Source organism: Thamnophis sirtalis, unplaced genomic scaffold (genome assembly GCF_051295495.1).
Source record: "Thamnophis sirtalis isolate CommonGarterSnake01/CBP01778 unplaced genomic scaffold, rThaSir2_p1.2 scaffold_3, whole genome shotgun sequence".
NCBI lineage: Eukaryota > Metazoa > Chordata > Lepidosauria > Squamata > Natricidae > Thamnophis > Thamnophis sirtalis.
The window spans coordinates 77134418-77150145 of NW_028261383.1; the positions used below are offsets into that span (position 1 = coordinate 77134418).

The 15728-nt window shown below is 37.8% G+C and overlaps 1 protein-coding gene across 2 annotated transcripts in view; it reads left to right on the plus strand.

The window, feature by feature from the left end:
• The window catches only part of CACNA2D2 (calcium voltage-gated channel auxiliary subunit alpha2delta 2), a 621934-nt gene that overhangs the window by 17535 nt on the left and 588671 nt on the right, over positions 1–15728 (plus strand). The gene's annotated exons all lie outside the window — the stretch shown is intronic.

Consider the following 15728-nt stretch of genomic DNA (forward strand, 5'->3'; position numbering starts at 1 on the left):
TTCCTATAGCAGAATTGGTATTTGCTTCCTTTAACACAGGGGGGTCAAACTTGATTTCATTGAGGGCTGCGTCAGGGATGTGTTTGACCTTGTGTGTGGGGTAAAGTGGGGGAAAGCTTGACATCACTCCTGTCGGGGACACCTATGGTGGCCAAGTGCTAAGACAGGACTCCATCAGACCCTCCCTCCCTCTCATTATAATCTTTCTCCTTCCTTCCTTCCTTCCTTCCTTCCTTCCTTCCTTCCTTCCTTCCTTCCTTCCTTCCCTGCCACCCTCTTCATTCTCCTTTCTTCTTCCTTCCCCTCTTTCCTTATTTTTCTTTCCCTTTCCCTTTCTCCTTTCCTCTCCCTTCTTGCATGCACAAATGCAAAAGGGGAAACACTTCTCCTTTTGTTTGTTTTTTGTTTGTTTTGCTAGCCCTCTGCCAGCGAAAATGGAGTTTGGGGGTGGGCTGTCACAGTCAAAAATGGGGCCCTGGGGGCCACATGTGGCCCTCCTAAACTCCATTTTTCCTGACAGAGGCAATGCAGCCTGGTCCTTTGCTGTTTCCAGGACGTCCCCACGGGCTAGATCTAAGCACCCCGCAGACTGGATCCGGTCCGTGGGCCTTGAGTTTGAACACATAAAGTTTAACTTGGCTTCAGCCAGCTTGATAACTTCATCATATTGCATTAATGAGAGAGAGAACTCTGTCATAAAAAGAAGCAAAATAGTACATTGAATAGCCAAGTTGTGTTGACAGAAAATCTGGATCTGATCACAATTCCTGTTTGGATGAATGCTTATTCCTCACTTGGCTGTGCAGAATTTTGTATTATGACATCATAATATCCTTATTTGTGTCTCATTTGAAAGATTTGACTTTATCTAGCCTGGGATGGGATGCAAAAGAGTTATTACCTTGGGTTAGGAAGTAAAGGCAGACTGAGAAGGAACATAGTTTTTCTCTTTTCCTTTCTTGGAAGTAGAATCCTTAATACTCTGCCAGTTTAGGCTGTAGATAAATTTGATTTTTCAACAGAGCTAATTCTTCAGTATTCTTTTTAGCAGCTTTTGAGAAAATTAGACATACAGACATTTTGTAGGGAAGTGGAAATTACCGTGTCCTGAGAATTGCAGATGAGCAGAAGATATCCCTGCAATCAAATAACCATGTGAAGAATTTCATTTATTTAAAAAAAAACCCATTTATTTACTTCCATTGTCAGTACTACCCTATTTTGAGGTGACTGGTAATTTTAGAAACTGGTAGTACAAAATATGAATCTTGAAGTAAAGTTGGAGATGATGTTTGTGAAGATTTTTTATAGACACTGTCTGGATTTTTGCCTCAGGAAGCAAAATGATTTACTATGGCATTGTATCTTTGGAATTTGTTTCAGGATTTAGCTTCAGAGGAATAATAGATTGCTCTTAGATGTGGGAAAGAGCTTTTTCATTGTATTTGTGATTTTATATTGCTTTAATTTCCGTTCCACAAAAATCAAACAATCAGGGTTTTTAAAAATTTTTTTGTATATTATTGCCATTAGTAATAGGATTTATATATGCTTATTAACAGGAATTCTGAAGCTGTTTGCAGTCATCGTGAAATAGGCTAAAACAATTTGGTAAAAAGATAAATCTCAGGATGAGTTAATGTTTGCAGAAGATCCAACATAAGATGGGTTAAAGATCCTTGCAATATTTCAGACTTTAAGTCTATAAGGAATCCCCAATCTATGTCAGTAATACTATGTAGCTGTCTGCAAGCTTTAAAATGGAGAACAAGTTTTCCCCTGAAGCTTGTTAGTGACTTAGAAGTTTCTAAAATTGGAGAAATAATGGGTCCACGATTATTTCGTACTAACTCCTTGAATCTGGCTTCATAACAGCAGACACACACTTGGTAGGACAAGTGTAACATGAATGTAAAGCAGACTAGACACTAATTAAGTTGCTGTATGTTACACTAGTAATCGCCTTTTGATCATTCCTAAAGTCAGAACCATTTAGCGCACATTATATTAATCCAGTTTTAATCCTAGCAGTGCAGAAGAGACCATGGCCAGGCTATTCCTGTCCAGGAATATATACCCATGATATATGAATATTCATCTCTAAGTGATGTGATCGTAAAGTCTGATATAATATTGCTTAGTGATGGCAATCTTGGCAGTCCCTTTTGGCATTTTTAAGTGACCTTGCAACTTTCTGCCAGCTTCAAATAACCCAGGTCAGTGGAGAAGCCAAGAAGTTGCAAGTCCCAGACATCTGACAAGCAGGATGGCAAACAGGTGAATAGCTGCTGCCTGATGGGAAGAGAAGCAAGAAGCTGCACGGGTGGTTGAATAGGCATAGTTTGAGTGCAGTAGGACTTTTTTTTGGGGGGGGTGCCAAGTGAGAGAAGGTGCATTGGTGTGTGTGAGTGGCGGAGTGAGGTGTGAGTGGAAGGGGTGGGTGGGATGACTACTCCTGGGTGGGGGAGTATGGTGTATGGGTGGCCAGGGAGCACAGTAAGGTAAGGAAAGGTGCACAGGATGGGGAGATTAATTAAAGCAATTTATAACTTTCTCTCCCTTTTCCCCTATTGACTGCTTGTGGGAAGCTAGCAGGAAAGGTTGCCAATTGTGATGACATGACCACAGGTTGCTGCAACTGTTGTAAGTACAAGTTGGTTGCTAAGTACCCAGATCGTAATCATGTCACTATGGGCTTGTGGGCTGTCTGGAATTTCGAGGACTGGTCCTAACCACCACTTGTTCAGTACTGTTGTAATTTTGAACAGCTGCTGAATGGGTGGTCATTAACTGAGGGTTACCTCTACAAAATAATACGGGGGCTGATATTTGATTAGCAATTGGAAAGAGAAAAGGATTTTCAATTTTTGAAATTCTTGCATTTATATTTAAGTAGATCATTTGAATATCTTTTTTAAACAGTTAAAACAGCAATACTGAGCCGCGGTGTCACAGTGGTTAGAATGCAGTACTGCAGGCTACTTCTGCTGATCACCGGCTGCCTACAATTTGGCAGATCAAATCTCACCAGGCTCAAGGTAGACTCAGCCTTCCATCCTTCCAAGGTCAGTAAAATGAGGACTCAGATTTTGGGGGGCAATGTGCTGACTCTGTAAACTGCTTAGAGAGGGCTGTAAAGTACTGTGAAGTGGTGTATAAATCTAAGTGCTATTCCTAATTTGTGTGCTCTGTAGAATTAGGGATTAATTTGCTAAAGAAATTTGCAATGGCCAGAAAATGCTGGACATCATGTATGTAGGCATTTGTCATGAGAGTGTCGATTTTTATTCCTTCTATATTGTAACCCAAATAATCAAACCTGGGAAGGTCAAATGCACATTTCCACACCTGAAAAAAAAAACACTGTCAAAAATATGAAAAAATAACCTGTATCATTAAATTCATGAATCTGATGAAGATTGTAGAAAGTTAGATAATCCATAGAACATTCAAATTTGCAGTTATTAAATTTGCAGTTATCAAAGGCAGCAAAACTTCCATGCTCTGGTTTAATTCTGATCAAGTTGTGTGTGTCTCGCAAGCCCAATTCTATGAAAATGTGTGTTTCTTGAAAGTTGTTCAGTAAGTCTGTGGGAAGAGGTTGGGTAATGATCCCTAATGGCCACAATATTGAGTTCATATAATCATGAACCACTCTCAATAATTATTGTTCTCGGGTTTAGTAAATATAAGTGTAGATGCTAGAGGTTTAGTGGGGGGAAACAAAACTTTTATTCTGATTCTGTAAGAGCTAAACATTTTATTTCTAAATCCAAGTCTGAACAAAAACAGAATAAAATGCATTTACCTATTGCCAGTTGCCTTAGTTAGTCTTAATTGTCTGAGGCATCCTCGGCCAAGCTCTTGAGAGGAAAGCCTACAAAGGTTCCCAAAGATAAAGCTTTGGAGTGATTCAGGCATTTGCTTGCCATTTAACCTGCGTGCCAAGTGCCATACACAGATTACAGCTAATTTTTTGAAGCTAACTTTGGGAGATTAGCTTTAGCAGTGTCAGTCTTGGCTAAGGTTTAACATAAACTAAGATGTATGTTTCTAGTGTATTTCTTTGCTGGGCATGGTTTTTTTTTTTACTATTTCTATTTGCAGGATTCTCCAGCACATAGGGAGATGGGGTAGATGTGAACAGAGTCTGTGAAATCTCCCCTTAATATACCCCTATGACTCAATTCTTCCAAACATCAATTGATTAACTCACAATGTTGGAGCAGCTTTTTCAATTTTTTGGGAGAATGGGTGCCTTTTCTCACTAACCCATCTCTTAGTTTATCAGTAAGTCTTTCTCAAAACTGGTCAGGCAGAGCCAAATAATCCAGATTTAGATTCACAAATTCTTTATTTCAGATTATAAATCTAAAGTTGGTTTTTTAGCTCTTTTTTAGATCTTCAAATGTAACTCTAAACTTTCGCATGAAGTTCTAATGCAGGTAATCCTCATTTAACAATAGTAATTGCAATGGGTATTCCATTGCTAAATGATGCAATCATAAAATGTGACTTCAGGTGATTGAGCTGATTTAGGATGGCAGTTTCATTTGCAAGTCCCTTGCAGTTGTTAAGCACAATGTCACATGATTGCCATTTGCAAGTTTTTGCTGGTTTCCCCAGTGACTTTGCTTATTGGAAGCAGGCAAAGAATGCCATATTTATGAGATAATGGGATACTGCAAATGCCATAATTGAGTCAGTTGCAAAGTGCCCAATTGTGATCATGTGGGCACAGGGATACTGTGATGGCTGCAACTTTAAGGATCAGTCATAAGTTTCCATATTCAGTGGCATCAAAACTATGAATGATTTCTGAATGAATGGATGTTAACTGAGGACTATCTGTAATGGTCCAGTGACAGATCATTGCACTCAATGAGGAACACAGCTCATTTAGTTGCTCCTTTTTTCAGTGGACTCAGAACAAAAGTCACTCTGTTGCAACTTCTAGGAATTCTAGCCAACCTGTCATAAACAATTCAGACTGAATCTTGCATTGTGTCAAAGTCAGAAATTGATCCAGAGGTCCACCAAAAGTCTCCCATTAGAGCACAGAAAAAACGGTTGGGTTGCAACTTGCTGTCCTGCTCCTGGCTGAGGCAAGCCTGCTCCCAAAGACTCTGTTAGTTGTCCCATGGCATTGTACAGGTTTTGTATTTGTATATCCACTTGCTGTTGATTCTGTAGCAATGTTCAGCATGTTGTCCAACAGGCATTGAAATGACTTGTGGATATGATACCATTTCCATGACCAATGACAAGGTTTGATGCCTCTCCAAATTGACAATGTTGAGGCTTTTCAGGATTGTTGTCAGACCTTCAAAGTAAGCCATGCTCTGCCTGAGATTGGACACACACACACACACACACACACACACAAAATTGCTAAGGAGTTGAACTATTTACTACAATGTAGCAGTTAACAGAGACAAGATTGTAAATCAAAATCTTTTAAATAATGCTTGTTTGAAGTTCAAGCAGCCATAGAACGGCCAAATTCATTCTAGGAGTCAAAGAACCTGGTTGGGTAGTTAGCATATCCAACAACCAAAGATTCAAGCACAAGAAAACCTAGGAATGAGATGGAATTCCAACAAAGGCTGAAGACAAAACAATTAAATAAATATCCCTCTCCAGGCAGCTGGCTTCAAGTACTCTTTGCTTATTGAGGAGCCTCATTGAATAATGTTGCTCTGCTTGCTATTGAATGCATTGCGATCGTATATTCCAAGCATTTTATAGATTATGATAATCAAAATAAAAAATTCCAAGCATATACCACCCAGACCTTCTTTATTCTGCACCTATCCTTTGGAACATCATCTTAGGGAATTATGCAACGTTTTTCTTAATCTTGTTTAAACAACCTCTTAAAACCTGGCTTTTCTCTAGGCTTTGAACTGGAGCAGGTGCCAGTCCCCTTTGGTGATGAGAGATTGTGTTATTTTTCTCTAGCTGTTTATTATTTATTTAGTAAAAAGTGATATGGTGATTCTGGGTGATTTATTAAATTAAAAACTGCAATTTGCTTGTATTTCCTGTTCTTCTATACTATTTCAATACTGCATGTCAGCTAGAGTTGGGATGGAGCTAGGCAACCTTATAAATTGAATAAATATTCAGATTTTGTAAATTAATTAGGTAAACCGAAGCATCAATCATTGAATATTTCACCTCATGCTTCTTATGAAAATTGTTCCTGGATTTCTTACCTCTCCAAGGAGCAGAGTTTTTCAAATATGTAATCTCTTTTTGCACATTAATGTATTGTTTTACCTTTATCTTTTTAAGAGGTTGTGATTATGTATGAGAATTAGGATTGTCTTGGGAAAATTCAGCAACATTGTTATTACTCATCAAATGCTCAGGATTCTCATAGCATAGTTCGTATGAACTTTTTGGAAGGTATGTGACTTGTGGGAGTATGTGCGACTGAAAAAGAGAGAATGCAGAGTCCATTACTTTGGGTAATTTACATGCTTCTTCAGCCTCTGCCTAGGGAAATGTATTTCACAGGTAATTTCAAACCTCTTGGCGGGCAGTAGAAGTCATTATTCTAAATAGAAAGGGTAGATGATGTCATAAAAACTACCCTGAATAACCACATTAAAAAGCTGTTGAAAGAAGGGAAAACCCCAGAATATTATCTTAACAAGTATTTTTTGCTGCTTAAAATGTAGGGTTTTTTTTTCCAGTTCAAAGAAAGTGTTGGTGCTAAAACCAGAAGTATAAATATTCCCTGGTGCTTCTCAATATGCATGGGTAATTTGCTAAGATAATTGTAGATTGCAAAAAAAAAAAAAGCTTTAATCATTTATCTTCAGAGAGTGTCAGTCTATACAACCATATAATATATTAAAACCAGAGGTCTGAATAAATTTGCAGAATAAATAGACATTTAGGGACTGTTCTCAGATAACCAAACAGATTAGTTGTTTTCTTTTCCACCTAACTCTTGTATTTATTTTAAGATATATATACCCAGTTCGGATCTTTCCCCATAGCAAGGTTGATTTACTTTGCGGGAACAGTGGTCCAAAACATTACCATAACAATAATATCTCATTAGTACCTGCTGCTGCAGAAACTCTTAACGGCTATAGACTATTGTCATTGCAAACTGAAAAACATGTTCTGGTTCAGTTTAGTCCATACTTGGTGCTTTAAAAAATTATGATTATTAAATTTATTTGCCACACATCTCACGATTTGAGATGACACTGAGTGGCTTCTTAAAGAGCTAGCCCCTCTTCTCCTCCCAATGTAATCTTAATGCTGAAAAAGAAATATGTAATATCATTTGAATACAATGGAGAGTTCCAGACTGGAATGCAAAACATCACCCAGTAAATATGACACATTTACTTGAGAGAAGCTAATGTTTCTGAGTCATACTTGGTTCATGCATTCTATACAGCTCTTTTTGATGACAATCGGTATACAGGGAATGGTCAGGATTTCTTACATGCAAGTCTTTCTCACCTAGTATAATTTCTATAGTATAATTTATATAGGATCCTTCAATATTAAGCCATGTGACTGGGATCCTAGAGTGGTTCAGTGGATAGGGCTTGGGCAGAGGAGAAAAAAGGTTTGTCTGGAACTGCATCTAGGTCACAGGTTTGACTTCTGCAAGAGTTACACTGAAAAGTTTTCTGATGCCTAGAATGCTGGTAATGTCAAAAGTCAATTATTTTAGGAACCAATAGCCCAATAGTTCCAAATGTAATAACAAATCTGAAAAATACAAAACAAGGTATTTGTTCAGTCGGGGGGGGGGGGGGGGAATACCAGCTTTAAATGGCAATAGATGTAAGAAGGGATTACATTGTGATGTTAATGCAGAGGACAATCTGTGCTTAAAGTAAGATTCTTATTTAGCCACGATATGTTGAGTGTTTCAATAGCTTGTGCTCAGTTTGAGCTAGGGAGTTTGACATCCTAATTCTCCAGACTTGGATTCTGGAGCTATGAATGAAATCTATTATGGTATTTGTGACTGCTGCAGATTTACAAATTATTTGCAAGATAGTGAAAGTGTCAAGATCACTTTAGGAATGAATGCTCCTTTGTGTAATGCTTGTTTTCTCAACTCCCCCCCCCCCCATTTGCTGTAGGTAGTGTGTAGGACCATGCACATTATAGCCAGTAACAGTTATGGTATAATGATTGATGATATAGTGGGGGTTGTAAAAATAGGCTTTCCATTCTTAACTGGCAGAAATGAATCTTCAGATTAGTCACTGACTTCTTTCAAAATACTGTAGATTATAATTTGTTAGCTTTATATTGCATGTTTTCTCCAGGAAATCAAGGGACTGTAGATTGCATAGTTTCCTACAAAATGTTTCTCTAACAATCTTATGTGAAAGGGTGTGCTAAACTGTTGAAATCTTGCAGTGAAATTCCATTGCTGAAGTTAGCAATAGCACTTAGACTTATATACCACTTCATAATGCTTTACAGCCCACTCTAAGCGGTTTACAGAGTCAGCATATTGGCCCCAACAATCTGGGTTCTCATTTTACTGACCTCGGAAGAATGGAAAGCTGAATCAACTTTGAGCCGATGAGAATCAAACTGCCAAATTGCTGGTAGCTAACACTTAACAGAAGTAGCCTGCAGTAATGCATTCTAACCACTGCGCCACTATGGCTCTTAAGATGGATCTAAGCCTAGCCTCTCTAGTTTTAGTCCGACATTTTAACTACTATACCAAGTTGGTTTGTATTATATGGGATGCATGGATTAAAATGATAATAGGGATTCCATTATATGGTCAATTCCTACCCACTTTCCAAGCAGCAAATTTATCTGGAAAAAATCCTAGCTAAACTTGGTTCAATATAGGATTAAATATTCTTCAGGCAGACTCTGTGTGTGTGTGTGTGTGTGTGTGTGTGTAGATTTTCCTATGTCACTCTACATTAGAAGTGAAAGTCAGACTTTGGAGTAGTAGGATAGATATTGATATTTTTGAATTTTGATGTTGTTGAAGACTCCTGAGAATAGTCAAGAAAGCAATTGAATCATCTGATGTCAGCCTCACTAGGCAGACCATACAGGAAATATGGCCATATAATTTATTATGAAGCTACATTAGCATAATATTTCAAGTCTGAAAGTACAGTTCTCCTGCTGCCACCTTTAGTGCCCAATAACTTAGGGAACCTCTTGCTGTAACCATTATGCCACTGTGGGCTGTTCTCCCACTTATCTGACCATTCCATAGGCAGTATATGTTCTCTCAAATCGTTACCTCTGCATCATACAAATCAAACCAGAATTCTCATTTGATGGACAAATGGTCATGATGAAATTATTCTATTTTGAACAAATTTTTGGAAGACCTAGATGTTTGGAGAAGGCTCTGATGTTGCAACAAAATGGACTCAAGTATAGTAGAGATTGTAAAAGGTGAAAGATTTATATGATCCGAAGAGAAACCAGTTGTGGATAAGAGTCTGCATCGACTTGATGGCACAGAAGCAATTTCAATCAATATGTATAAGTATATAGTGCGTATATTTTTAAAGCTATATATTTTTCTTCAGGTAATATTTACATTACAGGTTAGTGCCTTCTGTGTTTAAAGAGAATGAAAGTGAATCAGTGGTCTAGTATCCAATATACTATTTAGTGAAGAAAGCTTATCTTTATCTCCTTTAGAAATTTTATTTTTACCTCCAAGTTTAATATCCTGGAGGCCTTACATCCAAATACTAATCTGATCTGACCTGTTTAGCATTTTCAAGGCCAGTGAGGTCAGTTAGATGCAGTGATGTGCGGTGAGGTTTATGGCCGGTGAGGCAAGCGGGCAAAAGCCACCCTATGTGGGCCAGCGCCAGCCACCCCCAAAGCCCGATGTGTCCCGCTCTATGGTGTGACTTTTGCCTGCCATGATGAAAATGTAAAAATGTAAAAAGAAAAAGGCAAGAGCTGCTGAAGCCAGGCTGCGTTAGCTGCTGCCAGAGTCCCCAATGGATGACTCTGCTTAACTGTTTAAAAAAAGCCTCTAAAAAAAGGGCCCTCTACAGGAGGAGGCGAAAGAACCGCGTGCTTCCTCTACATAAGGAATTTTTCACCTTCTAACCCTTGCTTAACTCTGCTCAAGTGATCATAAAGATAGAGTAAAGGAGGCACATGGTTCTCTCGCCTTCTCCTGCAGTTAAGCACTAAGCAGAGTCATCCACTGTGACTCTGGCAGCAACTACCTCAGCCTTTTTCCTTTTAATTTTTTTTTCTTTTCATGATGACAGTGGTGAGGTCCTGCCTCCCCTGCCTCCCCTGACTGCATGTCCCTGGTTAGATGTCTTTCACCTGAATTAATAGCCAGCAGAATTAATACGATCTATCACATTTGGGTAGCAGGTCACATCAAAACATAGATCTGGTAGCCCTAATATAATCTATATTGACAAAATATAGATTTTAATTTGGATATCACTTTCATTTTCCGTGACATCCTTCTGTCATGAACTCTAGGTTTGCTTGTTGTCAAGTTATATTTTATTTGATTTTCCTTATTACTGCACAGTTTAGTTTTGTGTTTTCACTCCCCCGCCCCGCAAGTCAAAAGTGTTTTGTTCCTGATAATCTTACTATTGATTGCCTTGAAAGAATGTGAACACAAGAGATTCAAGACAGCTTATTATTCCTTTCTACCTTTCGCTTTCCTAGCCCTTGATTGCAGCTAATTGCATTTGGCTAAAATGGAAAAAGTTGGAGGAGGGAGGAGTCTGAATCACCAGGTTAGAGCGGGAGGAATCTGAGTCATTGTTGGCTTCAATGAAGAAGAGGGAAGAGATGGAAGTTTTATTCCTCCTACAATACCCTATTCTCTATTCTTGCAAAAGAATATATTGGTCATCCTATTTGTACTACAGTCAATTCCAGAACAACAAATGCCAATAAAACTAATGATTCCAGATTGAGCTGACATTCATAAAAATGGTACCATATGAGCTTCCAGTTTTAAGCAATAACAGTATTTTTGAGAATCTGAAAAAAGTTTATGTAGTGAATAGAAATGGAACTTCGTGTACAGGGGACGAAGTTTTAAATAATGTAAGATGACTGTAAATTCTATTATAGAACTTATCACTTTGACAATGATATGATATTAAGAAAACAATGCAGTTCTGGAGATAATAACACATTGTTCATGGTTTTTTTTAAATTGATACTTTAATTGATCGAGCTTTTTTCTTTTTTGGGTCTGCAGCCATTTTCCATCTGATTCCTGCAAAATTCCTGCAAAAATTCCTGCAAAATTAAATAATGTATATGGGAACAAAAAGCAGGGACATCTATAACAGAGTTACAACAAGGCCAAGGAGTATGTAAGCCAGTAACATGATCAAGAGCATTAGAGAATTTTTGAAAAACATGAATGTAGTATGAGATTTATTGTAGCAAAAGAAAAACAAAAACCAATAAACTTATAAATGGCAGTTTGAAATGTTCTTAGCAATTATAGATGACAGAGGTTAATTATAAGAATGCTTTGTGGACAAAGTTTTCTGGTCTAGCACATTGGGCAGAAAATAATTAGAAGTCTCTGCTGAACTCCCAATTGTTTATTTGTAGATAGTTTATGTGCAAAGTTTTGAGTACATGTATTTTATTTTACAAGATTGAAGTAGATGCATTTTGTTCTGGATAAAGAGGGATTCTTTTAGTGATATACTGTCTAGCCATCTGTGTAGCAGATGATCCAGACTGAACTACCAAGGGTGATCTTGGAAGTGATCTTGAAATTCAAGTCTTTGATCTTGCACATCTATAACATCTATAACATTCATGAGGGCACATTGATACTCAGCATCTCATGGCCTTTCGTGGTCCTTAGAAATTATGCATTTGCCAGTGAGGAAGGCTGAAGAGTTGCAAAATGTTGCTGTCTGTAGGAGTGAGATCACATTACAATAAACCTATCTACCATAGATAATGCTGCATCCTGTGGGAATCCAGACATATATGAGGAATGTTTTCTTGATCTTTGCTGACTTGGAATAATTGTGTATACTGGTTCTTGATAAGATCCTTTTTATGCTTTTCTGCCATTTGTCCTTCATAATATGCAGAGAACCTCTGGGTGACGAAATCTTGAGGACATGCAGTTTAAATGCAAGTTAGGGCAAACCCAGATGGAGAAATGCAAGTTAGGGCAATCCAGGTGGAAGGAGTATATGCTTGTACTGCAGTAGTTAGGGAAATATTACAGCTGCAGCGGGCAACCCATTCTCCAGTGATCCTTTGAACAAATTTAATTTATGAATTTTGAGCAGTTTAACCATGGATAAAACTATACAAATGCCTGTCAGATTTGATTTCAATACTATAACTAAGTTGTTCCAGTGCACCATATAATAACATTAATATTGTTGCTTCTCTCTTGAAGAAGTGTATATAATGTTATTGGATCTGTTCTGAACCATTACTTGCCTGTTAGTTTTTCCTTGGCTTTGAAGGACTTTCAAAGATTCTGTTTGGTGAATAACATCTCAGTTCCCTATTTCTTAAAGAAGATGCTGCTGAGGTGATAAATCAAAAAACTATTTTTAGACTTGAATGGTTTTAATAACTCTCAATTAGTTGTTGGAGACAGCCATGACACTTTTATAGGAGCTCTTAGATGAAATAGTTTATCTCAATCCTTTCTAGTCTGGGCTTTTTAAATCCAAATTTGGCACTGAGATGTTATTGATCACTCTGATGGATGATCCAGGAGAGAGATGGGGAAGTCTGGCCCTGTTACTCCAGGGTCTTTGGGTAGCTTTAGATAGCCTTGATTATGGTATCTTATTGAAAGACTTAGAGAGAGGGTTGAAAATAACCTTGGCTTAGATTCAATCCCTTATTCTGAATATTTCTTTTCAAATATTGAAAATTATCCTAGGAGATCTTGCTTTTTTAAAAAAATAATGCTTATAGGAAAGCTCGGGGGCAACCTATTACTGGTATCCATAATACCTACAGCTCTTATATCTATTGCCATCTGTAACTTCAGATATGGTTAGTGATTGTCTAGCCAAATTAATATTGGTGTCTATTTGCTTAAAGTCCTAATGGGAACAAATCATGTTCATCCATTCTTTCATTTCATAAAGAAAAGAATTTTGACAAATATGAGTTTGTGATGAATGCTAGAATTTAAGATATTTACCATATTAGAGGATGTTGGGTAGGATCTTGTTTCTCTAAACTGTTGTTAATTGCGATCTTATGTGACACAAATATACTATATAGATGAAAAATAGTAATGCTAATATAAGAGGAAATATTTTGTATTTTTTCCCTTCATTTTTTCTCTGTTCAGGCCTCTTTCTTAACAATTAGCCTACAGTTGTCTCCTTGTGAACAAAGTATCTGCATGTAAAATGACAGGCTCTTGCAATCTTGGCTATTGAAAGAACCAACTGAACATTGCTAAGTGCTTTATAATAACTATGATTATGCCACCCTCTCTTAACGATGCTGCTCTTAGGAGCTAGGGACTTTTTCCAGGGCAGCAGTGCTGGGAAACAAGATTGGTAGATTAACAAAAGACATATTTAGCAGGTTAGTCTTCAGAGTGCAAGGAAAGTGTAATATGTAGAATAGAGAGGGGTGCAAAAGCAAACAAGCCCAGCAACTAATAATGTTGGGAGATTCTAAAATCTATTCCACTTGCCAACAAATTTCTCAGATTATGAACCTGAGCAAGTCACATTGGCTTGAAAATGTGGATTCATTAGCATCTTTTAAATTTTAAAGGAGGAAGGGATTTTAAAGTTTCAATAATAGTTTTGCATACCTAGTTGTACATAGAACTGTGTATTTCAGTGTACATATTCACATACTGTTTAGGGACATGGTGGTTTAGGGGCTAAGATGCTGAGCTTGTCAATCAGAAAGATCGGCGGTTCAAATTCCTAGCGCTGTGTAATGAAGTGAGCTCCCATTACTTGTCCCAGCTTCTGCCAACCTAACAGTTCGAAAACATGTAAAAATGCAAGTAGAAAAATAGGAACCACCTTTGGTGGGAAGGTAACAGCGTTCTGTGCGCCTTCGACATTTAGTCATGCTGGCCACATGACCATGGAGAAATCTTCAGACAGCGCTGGCTCTTTGGTTTTGAAACAAAGAGGAGCACCGCTCCCTAGAGTTGGGAATGACTAGCACATATATGTGCAAGGGGAACCTTTACCTTTATTCACATACTTAACCATAAACCTGAAAGTTGTTTGTTTGTTTGTTTGTTTGTTTGTTTATTTATTTATTTAGCTCAATGGTTAACACATCTGCCTGAGAGGCAATAGAGCACAGGTTCGATTCCCAACATAGGGTATGGCTAGCTGATGAGAGCTAAATAGCTTGAAATAGATCTATACTAGTCTCCCTTTATTTATTTATCAGCATAAATATAACAAATGTAAAAAAGGCAACAGTAAAAAATATTGGGTTTCTGTCTGGATGGTCTCTTGTGACGAGCCGAAGCAGAGAGTGGAAGTGTGACCTTCCTCCCATATTTGGGCATACCAGGGGTTGTGACTTTAAACACACACACACACACACACACACACACACACACACACACACACATATATATATATATATATATATATATTTAGTGTCACAACCCCTGGTAAGCCCCAATTATGGGAGGAAGCTAACTGCTTCCATCATCTGTCAATTGGCTCGTCACAAGAGTCCATCACGACAGAAACCCAATATTTTTACTGTTGCCTTTGTTATATTTGTGTTTTATTTGTGTTGATAAATAAATAAAGGGAGACTAGTATAGATCTATTTCAAGCTATTTAGCTCTCATCAGCTAGCCATACCCTTACTGGGATTCGAACCTGTGCTGTAATGCATCTTAGGCAAACATCTTAGCCATTATGCCACAGGTCTCCTCCTTATCAGCTGAAGCTAGGGAAGAAGGTATATATTTAGTGTCACAATTGGGGCTTACCAGGGGTTGTGACATATACTATTGATGGATTTGATCAATGCCCCAAATTTATCTTATTAAAATAGATATAAATAGAATTAGGTGGATAAAAATAGCAAGTCACATTGAAATCACAATCTTCTGCACACCTTATAAACTATAGACAAGATATAAACATCTCACAGACTTTGCTAATAGTTTTGGCAAGGAATTGGTGTACTAGTGCTTTCTTCTCTGGAGCATTTGTCCAGGTATAGTGTACAGAGACATTATAAAGAAAACTAGGTACTCCTTTATGAGGCATAAAAGGACCACATGTTTCCTATACACAACAACTTAAGCCATTTTACACATTCATAGCTGAAACCATCCAGTCTGGATGATAACTACCGATTCACTGTATTCCCCACAGATGTCCTGTTCCAAGGTTTTCAGCAAAAGAGTATTTACTCAGTGAAAGGTCTAATTCCCAGAAGGGTTATTCCCTGTCAGTGAGACACGCACATTGTACAGGCAGATAAGAATAATTTGTCCAAAAATCTAAAGCCAAAACAGTCTAAGCTCTACCTGAGGTTCCAAAGGGCAAAACACAAGAAAATTGTCATAGTCAGGACAAAGAATTTATTTAATAATCTGAGTTCAAGCTACAAGTGGTTACTAGTAACAAGCTTCATACATAGTAAAGGTTGCTCTCAACAGCTAGACACACAGAGGTTTTTAATTTAGAGATTGTCATTATTCTCTTCTTACTCAGCTAATGCCCATTAAGCCTGCATTCACTGCA